This window comes from Scyliorhinus torazame, chromosome 11, assembly GCF_047496885.1.
Source record: "Scyliorhinus torazame isolate Kashiwa2021f chromosome 11, sScyTor2.1, whole genome shotgun sequence".
NCBI classification, from domain to species: Eukaryota; Metazoa; Chordata; class Chondrichthyes; order Carcharhiniformes; family Scyliorhinidae; genus Scyliorhinus; species Scyliorhinus torazame.
Genome location: NC_092717.1, coordinates 176,667,242 through 176,673,538, shown reverse-complemented (window position 1 = coordinate 176,673,538; position 6,297 = coordinate 176,667,242). Strand labels below are relative to the sequence as shown.

General features: G+C 44.6%; 1 protein-coding gene across 1 annotated transcript in view; it reads left to right on the top strand.

Moving 5' to 3' along the window:
- The first annotated feature begins 276 nt into the window (after window positions 1–276).
- tp53inp1 (tumor protein p53 inducible nuclear protein 1) overlaps window positions 277–6,297 on the top strand; it is a 51,248-nt gene continuing 45,227 nt past the window's right edge. Inside the window, exon 1 of the mRNA XM_072468068.1 lies at window positions 277–668. The gene's annotated coding sequence lies outside the window, so the exon portion shown is untranslated. The remainder of the gene's footprint in view (window positions 669–6,297) is intronic.

Genomic DNA, 6,297 nt, shown 5'->3' with positions numbered 1-6,297 from the left:
TATTTTGTTTCCAATGGGTTGATATATTTGAGACTTCCTTCTACCTGTATTTAAATAATATTCAAATGTAAACTATGGTCCACAACAATGCAAAAAGCTTTGTCGGGAATGATATGCGTAATATCTTAAGTGTCTGTAAAAATTCAAAAGATTTGGGCAACTAATATTAAGTGGCACTTCCCTCCCATTGGATGTCAACCTGCCCAGCAGGTTTGCTTGCTGTGCGCCTCAACGGCCGCTAGAACTCACTCGGCTTCCTCCTGGCTCCCCGCACCAGATCACGTGCGTTAGTGACAGAACGTACCCAGATGGGAGCGCCCCTGTGATTGGAGCGGAGGCCGCCGGGCGCGAGGCGGGGCATTGTGACGCAGAGCAGCGATCAGCTGTTGGAGTTCCACAACAATAACAATCCAGGGAGGTGAGAGCGGAGAGGAGCAAACAGGACATTCAGCCGGAGACGCTCTCAAAAAAAAAAACCATCCAACAACAAAGAAAAAAGGGGGGCCGGAAAAAAAGAGATCCTGCTGTAACTCCGAATTAACCCTCTCTTTTGTTTTCTACCTCACACGCAAACAAAAAAAATTTGCAAACAAATACGAGCCGGAAATATTGTTTACATGCAAAAGAGCAGCAGGAGAAGAAGAAGAAAGTGCAATATCTAAAGTCAGGCAAGTAGCATGAACTTTCCTTCGTCTGGTTGTATTTTTCTTGCGGACTCGATTCTCTTGCGTTAGTCGAGAGAAGGTGCCAGAAAAGACAAAGCGAAGGGAACTACAATCGAACAACACGAACTGGTGCTATCGGAATAAAGTGTACTTTGTTAGATCGATTCCGTTTCTTTTTTTTTGTTCAGCACCGAGTCGTGCTAATGTGGCAATGTTGGCGTTTAAAACCCCGACCACCGAGCCCTTTATGTGTGGTATCGTCCACCGCTCGGGTGTCGGTTTACTCGATCTCGCACCCACTTCTCCCCCCCCCCCCCCCTCCCCCCTCCCCCCAGCCAGGCGTCCAGCTGGGCGCTTCAAAATGCTTGCGTTAGCTTTTTAAGGCGTAACTAAACAGTCTCCAACGGGGCTCTGCGGTTTCTGGAGAAGACGAGGTTAGAGACATTTTGCTTGTTGCTCGCCCGAGTCTGTGCGGATGTTTGTTTTCCTGCCTGGAATGTTTAATGATCGGTTAGTCAGCGTTGGTGGTGTTTTTTTTTTCAAAAGCAATTTTCAAATCGTCGCTGAGTCAATAATAGTTCCATTGCGTTCGGATTCACAGCAATATGTTATCGAAATAAATTCGAGTCACTTGCGTGGATTATTTATGGTGCTGTAATGGAACTCTTCTCGACGAACAAAGAATTGGACCATTAACACGATTAATCTGTTAATCTAGACTGGAGTGATGAATTTATTTTGCGCGCGCACACACCAGAAGCCCCACATTGTGGGGACCTGACTGAAGGGATTCCGAATGCAGGTGGTTCCTGCTCCAGTTCCATCTTCTCCTGATTCTGCAGAATTCCGGGGTGTCACAATGGCATTCAGTACCTGGGATATTGGATTGTGGCCAGCCGGTGCCATGGCAACCCTGGGTCTGCTTTCATCCTCCAGCCCAAACGTGCGACTTGGGTACCTGCCCCCCTCTCAGAAAAGTGCTTCTTGCACAGATGCTGCTGGGTGACTGACAGCGGATTTACTTTGCCCAGCCATCTAGCCAGGCGTTGCCGTTATTGTTCGAAAAGTTTGTTCCGTCGGCTGAACCCAATTTTGAATTCATGCCAGTAATCCTCTGGTGGACATATGGCCTTTTTTTAAATATTGGAAATTAAAATTTATGCTCGTTACAAATACGGCAAGTGGGACTAGTTTAGTGATAGAAACTGGGCGGCATGAACCAGCTGGGCCGATTGGTCTGTTTCCTGCTGTAAACATCTATGATTCTACTGTGATTATAGAATGCTCATGTGACACAAAATTGCCATCCACACTACATTACAAAATAATTACTGCTATAGATTCTCCGTATAATATTGTGAACAAACCTAACGAAGAACATTTGCAAAATATCTTCTAATGTATAGAAATCATGATATTCCCATGTACACATTCACTGACTGCCAAATTACATGGTCTAATACTGTTGGCCAAAGCATTAGATGGAACCAGATGAGCAAACCCATTCGGTCCATTAGAGTCAAATTGATCCTGCAACATCCAACTGATACTTAAATGAACCCAGAGTTTTTGCTTCCCATCACTCTAACCAGAAGTCAATCCGCATTTATCATCTTCCACTTCGGGAAAGGACCTTGCAATCTGATGGTATTCAATGTAAACCCCCTGAAATAAGTTTTTAAAAAAAATAAAATAAATAAATAATAAATAAACTTTTACAGAATAATGCACAAGTGTGTTGCTTGCTATAAGGGCAACATGGTGGCACAGTGGTTGGCACTGCTGCCTCACTGCGCCGAGGTCTCAGGTTCGATCCTGGCTCTGGGTCACTGTCCATGTGGAGTTTGCACATTCTCCCAGTGTTTGTGTGAGTTTCGCCCCCAAAACGATATGCAGGGTAGGTGGATTGGCCACGCTAAATTGCTCCTTAATTGGGAAAAAATGATTTGGACACTCTAAATTTAAAAAATGGATGCCTGCTATAATTCAGTTCGGAACAGAATCACCTGCAAGTTTTCCTTCAAGCCATACGCTATCCTTTCTTGGAAATACATCACTATTCCTTCACTCTCACTGGTCAAAATCGTGGAACTGCCTGTCTAAGAGCTCTGTGGATGTACCTACACCACATGGACTGCAGTGGTTCAAGAAGGCAGCTCACCATCACCTTCTCAAAGGCATTTGGGGATGGGTAATAAATGCTGGCCTAGCCTGCAACATCCAAACCCCATGAATACAAAATGTTGATGCTTATTGGGGGGCGATTCTCTGTCCGCGTTGTACCTGGCGCACATCCCGCTACGCTGGGAGAATAACAGGAGAGCCCCAAAACGCACTCTTTGCCAGGTGCCGAACAGGGCACGATGCATCCCGCCCGCGACAGATGATGAAATATGGTTCACGCCCAACATGAACATTTAAATATGCTGCGTCCATTTAAAGCCAGATTCTACCAGCTCCCCGTATTCCCCTCCCCCAGCTGGCGCCAAATGAGGCTGGCGGGAATCGCTATTGGTTTCCACCACTAGAGACTAGAGGTGATGACCATGGGGGAGTGGTGGTGCTCGGAGGCCACTGAAGCCCCTGGGTTGTCATTTAAATAGCCAGGGCACAGTGGTCAGCACTGCTGCCTCGCGCCGCCGAGGTCCCAGGTTCAATCCCGGCTCTGGGTCACTGTCCATGTGGTGTTTGCGCATTACCCCCATGTTTGCATGGGTTTCACCCCCACAACCCAAAGATGTGCAGAGTAGGTGGATTAGCCACGCTAAATTTAATTGAAAAAAAATGAATTGGGCACTCTAAATTTAATTTTTTGTAAATGTTTTTAAAAAAGAAATAGGTAGGGCACTGCCAGGGTTCCAGAGGCACTGCTGGTACTGGCAATTTGGGGGGGATCTTTGCTGGCAAGAAGGTGGCGAGGCCAGAAGGGAGATTAACACAAAATACACAATGTAAATACATAGGCACAGGCATTGGGTGAGGCATACAGGAGGGCTCTGATGCCAGTGATCCTTGGAGGGGAGAGGGGGTTGATGCTGGCGAGAATGGAAGGGCACTGGAGCCCAGATGCCTGCGGTGTTGGGGGGGGGGGGGGGGGGGGCTGCTGCCGCCTGCACTTTCACTTTGAGGTCGGGGCCCTTTATAATCTCTGATGCTGGGCTTGCCGGTGCCTTCGGTCATGATTTAAGTGTGGATTGTGATGGGAATCACACCGGAACAGCTAGTGCAATTTGCACTGGTTTTCCTGCCCTGTGTCATTTTTCTGAGAGAGTTCCAGCCATTATCTAATTTCTTGAGACATTACTGTGGGCTAATATTTGTGATGTTACCAGTGTAGATGTGTTGCTTAATGGCACATTTTAATTTTTTCTTTAAATGGGATGCTAAGTCTCCAGGGATTGCTGGATGTGATGCTGCTAGTTTTGCCTCCCCATTGTGAGATACTACAACATCTGTTAGTCCCTTAATCATGGCGTATTCCACATTGGGAGATCAGAAAAGTGGAACTCGTTCTTGATTATATCCATTCAGTATTTGTGTTAATAAATTTGAGACTGGTCTCAAAAGTAAGGACTTGTATTTCTGCAATGCCTTTCATTACTTCAAAATGTCCCATAACATCTCCCAATGAAAAGTTGCAGCCACTGTTGTAAGAAAATGTGAACGCCAATTTACATAGCAAGCTCTGACAAACAGCAATAAGATAAATGATCAGAAATCTGTTTAGAGATGTTGGCTGAGGATAAATATTGGCAGTACACTGGGAGACACTCATGCTCTTCTCTGAATAATGCTAGGGGATGTCTACCCAGGAGGACTGGGGTCTCAAGTTGAACATTTCATCCAAAAGACAGCATTCTCTAAGTACAGCACAAGGATACTTTGTTGTATATCATTGGCTGTAGACTACTTTGGATGTCTGTGAAAGGAAATGCAAGTCTTTCTTTTTAAGATGCCGTCCCGATTTTAAATGTTCACGTCTTTGGCATGTAGCTTGAACACATAGGTGATACCACTCCGTCAATGCTGACACCGGATCTGTTGCTAGATGTTTAAAAAGATTATGTGGCAGCTCAGATATGAAATAAAAATATCCAATATGATTACATGGTTTTGAAATAGAGAAAAGATCCATTTATTTTTTATTCGTTCATGGGATGTGGCATCGCTGGCTGTGCCAGTTTTTATTGCTCATCCCTAATTGTCCTTGAGGGGGCAGTTAAGAGCCAACCACATTGTGGATCTGGAGTCTCACACAGGCCAGACCAGAGAAGGATGGCAGATTTCCTTCTCTAAGGGACATTACTGAACCAGATGGGTTTTTACGACAATTACCAATGATTTCATGGATTTTTATTTCCAGATTTTTACCGAATTCAAATTACACTAATGGTAGGATTTGAACCTGGGTCCGCAGGACAGTCCAATATCACTATGTCACCACCTCCCCTTAATCTTTCAGGTGTCGCCCTTTGTCACAATTGGAAATCAGAGCATGTGTGAGCCTATTGGAGGACTGAACAATATAGAAAGGGAGAACAACAGTTTTTTTTTTAAAAGGAAGGTCTGCAACTCTTATGAGTCAGTGCAGCCTTTGTGTGAGTTTAATTAAGCTAAAAAGGTGAGAGGAAAAAATGCTGGATGATAGGCATCTATGCTCAGCAAGGCATCAACGAAATACATAAAAGGATAAAAATAAGGTGAATGCAAGAACCAGTTGAGAGAAGTGGGGAAAATTGCTGATATGAAGTTGCTAATATTGTTGTCCAGATTAGAGATCTACAAGTGGTACAAAGGAGACCAGAAACCGTTCCAGGAGAGGATTTTTAAATGCAATCACACCATTGGCCTTAGAATCATAGAATTTACAATGCAGAAGGAGATCATTCGGCTCATCGAGTCGGCACCGAAACCCAGTAACTACACAGACACGGGGAGAAAGTGCAAACGCCACATACAGTCACCTGATGCCAGAACCCGGCTCCCTGGAGCTGTGAGGCAACAGTGCTGACCACTGTGCCACCCTGGATATTCAGGAGAAAACTAGCATATTATAAAGATGGGTATCACTTGGTGAAACACATATTTAGGCAACTCAGCAGTCTATTTTGTTTGGCTATTTCTCATCCATTGCTGTGTTGCATGTATCTCGCAGACCTGCTCCTCGGCCCAAAATATTCCTGCTCTCTTTCCAAGTTGTTACCAACTTGCAAATATCCACTAAGTGGCACAGGCGAGCAGCTGAATGTGATGACATCCTTATCTACTGTAACAGGATTTGTAGACCCATCTGGCGAACCTAACTAAAGGTATTGCAGAAAGAACATTGGTATAACGGAGACTGGAACAGTTTCCTTTTCACCGTCACAAACTTTGTGGAGTCCAATGGCAAAACAATTGGACTTATTTATTTCAAATGGACCAAAATTATGAAATCTGGAGTCTAAAATCTTTCCTCTTTTTGTGGGCGATGGAAGATGCAGCTTACATTCCTGAGAAGAACTTGGATGTTAGAGCCCAGTCTGAAAGACTGATCTAGCCTTTCCTGTCGATCTAGTTCATCCTTTATTGGGACCACCTGTTGAAATATTTTCACATGGTGTATGAAATCAGAAAATTGTTTCTTACCTGT